The sequence below is a fragment of the Oryctolagus cuniculus genome, chromosome X (genome assembly GCF_964237555.1).
Source record: "Oryctolagus cuniculus chromosome X, mOryCun1.1, whole genome shotgun sequence".
Classification (NCBI taxonomy): Eukaryota; Metazoa; Chordata; class Mammalia; order Lagomorpha; family Leporidae; genus Oryctolagus; species Oryctolagus cuniculus.
The window spans coordinates 4,791,492-4,803,713 of record NC_091453.1 but is presented as its reverse complement, the minus strand read 5'-3'; the positions used below and the strand labels follow the sequence as shown (position 1 = coordinate 4,803,713).

At 49.9% G+C, this 12,222-nt stretch overlaps 1 non-coding gene across 1 annotated transcript; it reads left to right on the top strand.

The window, feature by feature from the left end:
* Positions 1 to 11,560: 11,560 nt before the first annotated feature.
* Positions 11,561 to 11,633, top strand: TRNAV-UAC (transfer RNA valine (anticodon UAC)). The gene has a single exon. It is a non-coding gene; the product is annotated as a tRNA-Val (tRNA).
* Positions 11,634 to 12,222: the final 589 nt, after the last annotated feature.

Sequence of the window (12,222 nt, the reverse complement as noted above, 5' to 3'; positions counted from 1 at the left end):
AAGCGGCTTCCAGAGCCCCTGGAGAGAGCGCTAGGACAGGCTCACTCATCTGCCCCAAGCTCTCTAAGCAAGGTCACAGCTAGGAGGAGAGCTAGTCTGGGGGGGTGGGGTGGGGGGTGAAACTGACAGATGGCAAAGGACAGAGCAGGGGAAGGGCAGGGAGATGGTACTGGAGCCCTCCGTCGTAAAGCCCTGCATCAAATCTTACCTCTGGAATTTTCATTCCATATTCATTTGAAACTGGTTTCTCTAACTCCGCTTGAGTTGGATCTTTTCTGACACTGCGAGAAGAGCATTTTAATGTAGGGACTACCTCCCTAAAGGGGACTTTCCAAACTCAGCACTAGACTGCCTCTCGTTCAGAAAATCTACAATCAAGCACAATGTAAATTCATATCCAAATCACCTTTGCAAAGGAGAACAGCAGCAATCAAAAGCACAGTGAATTCGCTTTTGTGCATTCATTCACATTTCTCTTCCAAGAAAAAACAAGTTAGCCAGGTCAAAATGTTTTTGTTTTTTGTAAACATGTCTAGGAGAAGCCCATTAAGAACAGATATGAATCCGGACTTTAAAATGAACACTGGACCCAGAGGCTGGCGATGGAAACCTGTGACTAATATTGCAATAATATTCACAGACAGTTGTCATGGCAGCCTGCTCATTCTGCACAAAGCAGAGCCCGCTGCATTGTCACAGGATTCAGCAGAGGAGAGCTGGTAGCCCGCAGACAGCCTCTGAGTGAGTTACACGGCCTACTGATTAGCTTTGGTGTCGTTATTGTACATAGCCTGCAGACTACACTCTAATTGTACCAAAAAAGATCCCAAATACTGAAGATCACTAATAAAAACACCCAATGTGCTTTTAACACCTACACCACCCTTGAACTCTTTCCACTGGGCTATGGAGAACAGCTTGGAGGTGAGTCCTACTGTATTTGCAGTTAAATCCACATGGGCGGCCAGCACTGTGGCGTGGCAGGTAAAGCTGGCATCTGTGATGCTAGCAGGCCCCGGCTGCTCCACTTCCAATCCAGCTCCCTGCTAATGCACCTGGGAAAGCAGCAGAGGATGCCCCCAGTGCTTGGGTCCCTGCACCTACATGGGAAACCTAGAAGAAGCTCCTGGCTTCCATCTGGCCCAGCCCTGACCATTGTGGCCATTTGAGGAGTGAACCAGTTGATGGAAGATTCCTCCCCTCCCCTTCTCTCTGTAACTTTGCCTTTCAAACAAATAAAAATAAATCTTAAAAAAATTCCACATGGAAATCCAAGTCAGACGATAAGGGTTGTGGGAGTAGCCCAGTTCAGTTCCCATCACCAATTAGCACTGGCCGTGGTCACAGGTTCTCTAGCAGTGGAGTTGCCAGATTGTTCTCTGATCAGTTACACAGTCCTGGGGAAGTAGCTTAAAAAACAAGGGACACCTCAAGACAGGTAAATGAGAAAGGGTGGGAGACTGAGCTGATGTTTTTCTCTCTATACCTCTGTAAAATCCAATCCCATTGAACGTGACCGTGAGTAGTTTTGAAGATTATATACAGCTGGCCTAGAGACGAATACCACACAAGGCCTTCCTCACTATTAGACAAGCTTTTGCACATCACCCTGTCCCCTCTTCTATCTGCCTTCTCCTCTTTCAAGCTTTTTTTTTTTTTTTAAGAGAGAGGAGACAGGGCTCTAAATAAAACCCAGTAACATCTTACATTAGGAAAACCACATCAAGCCATTATCTTCCATTAATATCTTGGAACAAATGAGTCCTTTGAACTAACTCATGTATTTCAAACTTCTTGAGCTGGGGGTATGTCTTGGACAGTAGCCCCCCCTACCTTGTCAGTGGGGGATACATTCCAATACCTCCAGCTGATGCCTGAAACCACAGAGTACTGAACCCTATATGTGCTATGTGCTTTCCTATACATACATACATACATTCATACCTATGATACATGTTAACTGATAAATTAGCACAGTAAAAGATTAACAATACTAATAATAAAATAGGAGAGTTCTAGCCATATACTGTTATAAAAGTTTATGTGACTGTGGTCTTTCAGAATATGGAATTTCCCATGTAATACCTCTGGGTCTCAGTTGACCACAGGTAATTGCAATCACAGAAAAGGAAGCCACAATTAAAGGTGGGACTAGTGTACTTTAAAGTTCTCACACTGCCCAACACTCTGTGCCTAGCTACACTGAAAGCATGTGATAGCAATTTCTATCAAGAGCCTAGAACACAAGGCAATCCCTCAGTAGATGGTGGGTACACAACCGACATTGTCAAAATGGTGTAAGAGACAGCTACAGGGGAGAAATGAAGGGATGTTCAATCAGTAGAGTTTATATTTTCCCTCAAGTAGCTGAACCTCTCACTAAATGGTGGTATTTAAAATTAGAGGTCTTATTGAATATTTAACAAGGAATCTGGAAGCAGGAAATCCAGCTACCTTCCTCTTTCAGCCAAGCCATGTAGCTTTCTACTTCAGAGAATTGTCAAGTCATGATCATGAAATGCTGCTCTGCCTCCAGTATCATATCCACATTCAGTGCAGAAAATAAAGAACTAAGGGACAAATGGGTCATATCAACTGAGTCAACCTCCTTTTAAAGAAATGCCTTTTTTTTTTTTTTTTTTGACAGGCAGAGTGGACAGTGAGAGAGACAGAGAGAAAGGTCTTCCTTTGCCGTTGGTTCACCCTCCAATGGCCGCCGCGGCCAGCGCGCTGCGGCCGGCGCACCGCGCTGATCCGATGGCAGGAGCCAGGAGCCAGGTGCTTTTCCTGGTCTCCCATGGGGTGCAGGGCCCAAGCACTTGGGCCATCCTCCACTGCACTCCCGGGCCACAGCAGAGAGCTGGCCTGGAAGAGGGGCAACCGGGACAGAATCCGGCGCCCAGACCGGGACTAGAACCCGGTGTGCTGGCACCGCAAGGCGGAGGATTAGCCCAGTGAGCTGCGGCGCCAACCAAAGAAATGCTTTTAGGGCCAGCATTGTGGCATAGCCAGTAAATATGCCGCCTGCGATGCCAGCATCCCATATGGGCACCGGTTCCCGTCCTGGCTGCTCCACTTCCAATCCAGCTCTCTGCTAATGTGCCTGAGAAAAACAGCAGAAGATGGTCCCTGCCACCCACATGGGAGACCCTGAAGAAACTCCTGGCTCCTGGCTTTGGCCTGGCCCAGCCCTGGCCGTTGCAGCCATCTAAGGAGTGAACCAGTAGAGGGAAGCTCTCTCTCTCTCTCCCTCTCTGTCTGTAACTCTTTCAAATAAATAAATAAATCTTAAAAAAAAAAAAAAAAAAGAAAGAAAGAAAAGGTTTTAAAGACCATCTACTTGCATACCTGTGGCAGAACTGTGTCACTCAGCCTCTCCGAGCTGTAAGGGTGCCTGGGGAATCAAGCTGTTTTAGCTGGCCACATTGCCAAACCAAGCAAAATCAGGCCATACAATGCAGAAGTTAAACACACCCTATGAAGCCAGAGGGCCTAGGCTTAAAGCCTTCCTCCTTTATTTTTTAGCTGTGTGACTTAGTCAAGTTACCTAATTGCTCTATACCTTATTTTTCTCACCTGCAGACTAAGCAAAACAATAGTACCTTTCTCACAGGGTGATTGTGAGGATAAAATGGGTTAGTAGGAGTCAAGAGCTTAGCATAGTCCCGAATACATAGCAAGTACTATAGAAGTTTCTGCTATTGAGGAAAAGAAGAACGGGTATTGGATAAGCAATCAGCGGTGTCTGCCACAGATATGCTGCCTGCATTATAACCTTTACCTATGCTGGGTACTGTGCCACACGTGAGCAAGTGCCCTGCTGCCTCAGAGAACAGTTGGCTCCCTAGAAGACAGGGAGACGCGAACCCTAACCTCCCAGAAGTAGCTGTTGCCATGACCATCATTTACTGGGAACTGAGAACAACCCAAACTTCCAAGCATCCGAGCCAGGGCACCGAGATCAGCCACCGTGCCTATGCCCGTCCGTCATAGACACGCACCATTCAGCTTCTTCTGCTGCAAGTGTCAGTAAATCCATTCCTGGCTGAAGCAAACTGGGAATGCAGTCCTCAAATGACGGAGAGTCAGTGGGCGCACTTCCGGCCTGCCTTGGTAAGGACGTAAATGGTACCACTCAGCTGCTCTATTCGTCAGCTGCAATCCCTTGGAGTTGGCTCCATCCTCGGGCCTCAAGCTGTCTTCAGCTTTGTGGTCCCCACTAACTGTTGAAGCTCTTCCCAGGATTTTGGTAATGCCTCACGATGGACTCTTACCTCCCTAAAGTAGAAACAAGAAATGCGCTTTTCTAACCACGCTCATAGCAAGAGAACAGGCACGTGACCTCTGCCCCAGCCTTCACAGGGGCACCACCAGAAGCAGAGGGGTCCCCAAAGCCATCTCCTGACAAGGTGAGTGGCATAGGCTTCTAGTTTTCAGACACGGCAGTGGTAGGGACTCTGCGCCATCACTGGTTGGAGGTGCTAAATCTATAGTCCCAGGAGGCCGCAGTGGGAGTCCATGTTGCTGCAGTCCCTCGCAGAGATCTGGACATCGTTCCTGCCTTTGAACTCACCACAGCCTTCTTGGAGATCCTGTAAATCACCTCAGAGCCGTTAACAAACTAGTGCGGCTACTGAAACAGTTTGGGTGCTGTTAGGCCTTGGTAACAAAAATCCCCAAATCTTAGTGGCTTACGATACTAAAGCTCTGTTTTTCATTCCCTGTCCATGGCCAGTGTGTGTGGGCTGCAGCCGGGTAACACGTAGTCTTTACTGTCTCTGGGGCACTGCTGCTCTCGTAGCGAAGGGGCAAACCAGAAGTAGCGAGCCACACTGGCCCTTCTGCTTGGAAGTCAGAAATATCATTTCTGCCTACATTCAACTGGCCAAAGCAAGTCACTTGGTCAGGTCTATCAATGGTGTACAGATTCTCCAGGAGGAAGAGAAATGGCTATTTTGAACTTGAAGATTCTGTTGTAGGCAACTAAGTGCTGTCACACAAAGCAATAGTGAGATGGCAGCAAAACTTCCAGCTTCTGGATCACCTCAAGTTCAAGATCAGGATGAACAATGAAATGTTTCTTTTGAGGAATTCAAGCAAAAGCCTCAGGATGAACTATAATTGGTACTGATTGACCTGATTTGAGTCATTCCGATTACCGACAAACTCTTTGAAGACATATTGACGTACTTGCACAGCACTTACTGTGTGCTAGGAACTATTTAGGCTCTGGAAATCTGGTAGCAAATGAAACCAAATCTATGCCCTCCTGGAACTTTCCTTCTAGTCAAGGATGGTGGGGACAGACAACAAAAACGCATATTGTCTTGAAATTTAAATGCTATGTGGCACTGTGGCATAGTGGGTTAGGCTGCTGCCTACAGTGCCGGCATCCCATATAGGTGCCAGTTTGAGACCTGGCAACCCCACTTCCGATCCAGATCTCTGCTGTGGCCTGGGAAAGCAGTAGAAGATGGCCAAAGTCCTTGGGCCCCTGCGCCTATGTGAGAGACCCAGATGAAGCTCCTGGCTCCTGGATTCGGATCGGCACAGCTCCAGCCGTTGTGGCCGGTTGGGGAGTGAACCAGTGGATGGAAGACCTCTCTCTCTCTGCCTCTCCTCCCTCTCTATGTAGCTCTGACTTTCAAATAAATAAATAAATCTTTAGAAAATGTAAATGCTGTGGAGAAAGAGAAGCAGGAAAGGGGAGGGCCCAAGTTTCTAGGCTGCATGGGAAGGGATATACATGGAGCATACTTATTCTGAAAATCCAGAATCTGAAGTGCTTCAAAATCCAATGAGTGCCGACATAACGTCACAAGTCGAAAACTGCACACCTGACCTCATTTGACAAGTCACAGTCAAAATGCAGGTGAATGAACCATTTTGTATACAATTACCTAACTACTTGTATAAAGTTAGCCTATGAACACCAGGTATATATGCGACATAAATGACTTTTGTGCATAGACTTGGGTCCCATCCCCAAGATACCTCAGTATGTACATCCAAATATTCCAAAATCTGAACATAAAAACCTAAAACACTTCTGACCTCAAGCGTTTCAGATAAGGAATATTTAGTCAGTAACAGCAATTCCAAATAGAAAGGCCTCACTGAGAAGATATCTAGGCAAATACCTGATCAAGGTGAGAAAACAAGCAATGGGGTGATCTTAGCAAAGAGTGTTCAAGGTTCAAAGAACAGAAGATCCAAAGGCCCTGAGGCAGGAGAGGCTTCTGTGCTTGGAGGAGAGCAAACAGGTCAAAATGTAGCCAGAGTTGAGTAGAAGAAAAGGCAAACACTAACCACATCTCATCAGCTAAGGCCTTAGAAGCAACTCCCAGAGTCAGCATCCGCAGGAAGCTAGAACAGGAGCAGGGACAGAAGGCGAACCTAGCATCCCAAACAACTTCCCCGACTCTGACTTCCATTCTAGTTAAGGCGAGGAGCCTCTGAAGGGTTTTGAACAGAGGAATAACACGATCCGAGGTTGTTAAAGGAGCACCCTGACTACTGTGTGGAGAACAGTCCATAGGGAGACAATGGCAGAAGCAGGGAGATCGGGATATGAGGTTATTGACAATGGTCAAGGCAAAATGTGATGGTAGCTTGGATTAGAGTGGTCGCAGGGAGAAGGAAGGAAGCTAAGCAAGATTACATTTGGGGTGTGAGAAGAATCAAGTGCGATCTAAACTGCAGGCCTAAATTAATCAGAAAGATGAAGCTGCCATTATCTGAGTGAAGAGACTGAGTGAGGAGCAGATTTCAGGGGTTAGGAGTTTAGGCGCAGACAAAACAAGCATGAGATGCCTATTAGACATCTAAATGGAGATGGTGAATATGTAGGTTTAGAGTCTGGGAGAAAAGTCTGGACTACACATTTGGAATTGCCTAGGTTACAGATGGTATTCAAAGCCATCAGAGAGAATGAAGCCACCAGGATGGAGAGGATGAACACAGAAGCCCAAGGACAGACCTGAGCTGCCATGGCCTTGTGTTTACAGGTCAAAGAGAGGAGGGTGTAACAAAGATGATAGAAAAGGAGTAAGCCTGTGGCAGGAAACAGAAACCTACATGACCAGAGGGCCTACAGAGGAAAATGCCTCAAGGATGAGGGAGTGGCCAACTATTTCAAATGCTGTTCAGCAAACAAGATGAAGAACTGTTCCCTGCAGCCATGGGGAAGTCCCTGGTAACCTGGATCCAAGGAATTTCAGAGAAGCAGTGGGAGCTGGCGCCAACGTGGGCAGTGGACTTGGAGCCATCACCGAAAGCAAATCGAATTTTGCTATAAAGGAGAAGAGAGAAATGTAAGGAGCTAGAGTCGGAAATAGGATTAAGAGATTATCTTTCTGAACACCGACGGAAATTCGAGTGTGTGTATGCTGACGACAGTGATCAGAGAGAGGGGCCAAATGAGGCAGAAGCAAGAGGGGCAACTGTTGGCTGGAGTGCCTAGAGCAGGCAGAGCAGGAGGGATCCAGCACGCAGGGCAGAGGCTGGCTTTCCAAAGAACACAGATGAGCCAGCTAGCAGGAGTCTTAACTGTGCCACTGCGGACATGCGGGTGATTCCTTGTGGTGGGGCTGTCTGTGCATGCTCAGATGTTTAGCAGCATCTTTGGCCCTTACGTACTAGATGCCAGTAGCACCCCCCCTCCCAGTCATAACAAACAAATGGCTCCAAAGACAGTGCCTCCCAGGGTACATTTTGGGTTTTCCTGACCGGGTGGTGCTTGATGAGGGGAATGGTTGCTCTAGGCGTCTGGTGAGAAGAGGCCAGGGAAGCTACCGAACATCCTACAATACACAGGCCAAGCCCCGCGACAGTCACCCGGCCCCAGTCCACCGGCTGCTGCCACGTAATGGGCACTCGTAGGTGTTCTCTGCTGACTGCTTCCACTTTCTCACTGAAACGGGAAGCAAGCTGAGCAGCTGTAACGGACACTCGGGGAGGAGGTACAGGGGGTTTAAGGAGAGAAGACATGAAGCTGTCCCCGAGAAGTGGACATGAATCTGGGCTGCACGGAAGGCCCACCTGAGGTGAACAGTCACGAATTTAATGTGAAACCACTCCACCTGCATTTATGTTTTTATTAGGCCATATTCAGGGATGGAGTAGGGGAGAGAGATGGATCTAACAGATTGTGGTTTTGCCAAGTGCAAGGGTACTTCAAAAAGGCTGTAGAGAAATGGAATGAAATGAGTGTATTTTAATGCAAAAACATTGGAAATTCATGTGTAGTTTCCTCATAGTATGTATTATGGTTTTGATAACTGGGTGTCCCTCAAAGCCCCATGTATTGAGGACTTGGTCCTCAGAGTCTTATGTTAATCGTCAATCAATTGATGTTAATGGTTCATGCACTCAGGATGGGGACTTGATCTAATGATGGCATCTAGTCTCTAGGTCAGTGGGAGATGCCCCCAGAAGACAGTTCTCACAAGAGGGCTAGTTATGAAAGCCGAGCTGGGCCTAGCCGCCTCTCTCTGCTTCCTGGTTCACCACGTGTTCCTTCCTCTGCCAACAGCCTGCCACCCCCACCACACCAATGGGGCCAGTGACACTCCCAAACTGTGAGGGAAAAGAACTCTTCCTTTGGAAGTGAGCTCCTGTCGGGTTCTTTTAGCTGTAGTAAGGCAAAGCTGACTAGTGCCTTTGTCACAAACTTTTTGAAGACCCTTCTTTTGAAAGGAGGCAATAAGGGGCAAACAAATGACCACAGCGGGGCGACATTTAGCTAGTGGTTAAGATACTCGCGTCCGGTATTGCAGTACCTGGGTTTGGTTCCTGACTCCAGCTTCCCGTTAGTGCAGACCCTAGAAGTTCGACAGTGATGGCTCAGATTCCTGCCACCCCCACGGGAGACCTGGACCGAGTTCCCCACTCCCAGCTTCAGCGCTGGCCCAAGCTTGGCTGTTGCCTGTATTTGGGGGGGGGGGGGGTGTGAATCAATGGATGGGAGTGCTGGTTCTAACTTGTGTGTGTGTGTGTGTGTTTATGACCACAGAATTTGAGCTGGGTGAAAAGAGGAATAACAAGGCACCATGAAGAAGTGGGTGGCCAAAAGCAATACATGGGTAAGGCGAGTTCCGCCATGCTAAGGCAATGGCTCACTTTTCTTAGTGAATGCTCAATGCTCACTGACGGACAGGCCACGGTCACTAAATGGAATCAGGTGAGCTAAGCTTTCGCGGCTCAGTGTTCGCGGCTGTGGTTTCTTTGGTCAAGGGACCCTTCGTCAGCGAAGCCAAACGCTACACATCTGAGGAATCGGAGAACTCGGCGCCTTCTCATCTTTGCTTACTGGTTTGTTTCTGTATTTTTCTCATGGTTTCCCAGATGCTTGTGGTGACATGCCAGGCAAAATCGTGGCCACCTCAGGCTTGCCCGACTCTGATGGTTTCAAAGTGAAAGTCATCGACAGCTTCTTTCCGGCAGGCTCTCGGTTTCTCCTTTTGAAGATTTCACTTCATTTCCTCACTGGCATGTCTACAGAATATGCCAAGGGACCAGTGCCACTGCCATGGGGACCACACGTAGCCTTTGTGGGCTTGAGTCTTCCATAATCACTTTGTCTCAGAAGGTGAGTATGAGCCCAGCCCTGCTACTTACCAGCTAATGATCACAAGCAAGACATTCACACTCTTCGGTTTCAACTTCTTCAGCTGAACAACAGTGCTAGTTAGCATGGCTTCCGCCCAAGGCTGATGCCCAGGCCTGCACGTGAAAGTGGTGTATAACCCCTACTGATCTTTCCTAAAAAGACACGTGGGACTACACCTTGAGAGGGGCAAGGAGAGGGAACCCAAGTCTGCTTGCAGCTCATGGTGGAAAAGCAGAACAAGAACTTGTCGCTAAAGGCAGAAACCTGAGTCGCATACATCCGAGGGCACCAGCTTGCTTTCTACTTGGAGTGTCAGAGTGGGAGCTCGGCCGAAGCTTGCACTTGGCAAACGCTCCTGTCCAGCCAAGGGCAGACAGACAGCTGGCGGGACAGCAAAGCATTCCCCAGAGACACAAACCTCCACACCACTGGTGGTGTAATGTTAGGGCCAATCTTGGCAGCCTTGTCACGGACTGATCAGCTTTTGGAAACAGGTGGGATGTAGTGTTCTTGGCCTTTCAGGAGTCATTTCGGCTCACGGACTAGCAGGAAACATGGGACTTTAGTGAATTTCTCTTCCAGCTGAGGCTGATCGCTGATGGTTCACCGTCCAGGCACCAGTGCTCAGAGGCCTCCCTAGCTGTAAGGCAGACAGGAAGTGGCCACAAAGCAAACTGGAGGGCCGGGGAATTACATGGCAGATATCGGCCTCAGTTGTCCCACCTGGAAAGTGGGGTTATCTCTTAGACCCAGAAGTGGAAGCGAGGGCAGCCCTTGCGATTCGCAAAGGAAGAGACTGCGACTTGGGAGGTAAACTGAGCGGCTCCAGAGTAGCCCAGACGGAACTACCAGCCAGATGACCCCCACAGCAGTGCTCCTGGCACCCACCTGTTTCCTCCGGGGAGAAGGAGCTGCCTGAGGGCGGTGCTTGCGACCAGTCCGTACCACTGCGCCCTCACCCTGCCTCCGAGGACGAAGCCTGCCGGCCAGGTGGCACACGGGCGCTTGAAGAGGCCCCTGCAAACGGTTTCAGGTGGGTTTCCCAGCTTGAGGACGGAAAGCAATCCCGGGGTGGCAAGGAAGCTCCATCCACACAAGCCCCGGAGGACGTAAGAAGCCAGCCCACGGAGGGGCCCTGCCTCTTCCCCAGACCACGGTGCTGGAGGCTCGCGGCAGGTGCAGTCGCTCAGCCGGGGTTAAAGCCCAGCGCTGAGCGCTTGAGGTCCGAAGTAACTTAACGAACAAGGCCTGCGGAACGTGCATTATGCACCGGGCCCCTCAAGTTCTGCTGCTGGCGCCGACCCCCAGCCCTAGACAAACGGGACTCACCCCAAGCCCTGAGACCTAGATGCCCTGGCGGCCTCGGGAGGGGAAGAACGCCGGGGACCGGTCACGGGGCAGCAAGAGGCAGGCTAACCAGTGGCCGGTCTCTTCCGACCTGGGCAAAACAGATGCCAACGTAAAAAATGCCCTCCGGGGTCACCCCTCAGCCTCGCGCTGCCTCAGTCTTTGGCTGCGAGGGGCGCTCCTGTGCTTCAGACGGGACAAGTCAGGCGGGTGGGCCAGGCCCGTGCGGAAAATGAGAAAGTGCGCGTTCCTCACAAGCTGAGCGAAACAGCCGTGCCGAGGCGGGGTGCGCTCCTGCCCGCCAGGCCGCCGCCCCAGTTGAGGGAAAGTGTGGAGACGCGTGATTAAGAGGGCAGTGGCGCCGGCCTCGCGGGGGTCACAGAAGTCGGGAGTCCTAGTAGGTCGGGAGGGCCAGCCTCCCAAAACGTCCGAGCCGGAGGCCGGATTTGCTAGCGCACTCCGCGCCGCTGCGAGGGGCGACGCCCGGCCGGGGCGGGGGCGGGGCCAAGGGCGGGGCAGTAGCCGAGGGGCGGGGTATTGACGTGAACATGCGGGCTGAAGTGAGACTATGACTAAGCTGGAAACGCGATCGTCGAACGTGAGGGTTCCATAGTGTAGTGGTTATCACGTCTGCTTTACACGCAGAAGGTCCTGGGTTCGAGCCCCAGTGGAACCAAGGCTGAGTTAGGTTATTTTATTCCATGTTCACCCCTTGAACATGGAGTGAGAAAAAAGAACTGCAGGTCTCCCTGCTTTCCACTTTAAAAATTTTGACGTTTTTAGCACAGAAGAGAAATGACAGATACCACCCCACACACCGATCCTTCAAGGTTGGGGCCGCCATTGCCCCACCTGAGAAATTGGCGAGGCCGTGGTCAGGGTTAAGTCGTAGTCCCGAGGCGCCCCCCCCACCCCCCACCCCGGGCCGGCCCGGCCACTCTCCCGCCTCTCCTGCCGCTGAAGGTTGGGCGCTTTCGGCCGGGGGTGGGGGGTGGGTGTGCTCAACAAAGCGGCCAACCCAAACGTGGCGACGCAGCAGCGCTTGGGCTGTGTCCAATTATTAAAGGTTTATTAGGATCATGATGGCAAGTTTAATTTGTCATTAAACTAAAATACAGAGTAGGGAAAAAAAAAGTACTCCTTTTCATTACCTTACATATTCACTCAGGAAAATGCTGAATTTGGTGGTGAGTGGGACAGTGAAGACACAAAGATGCGCATTGCTGTAGTACTTGTAATACCAAAACACTGCGATAATTTAAGTG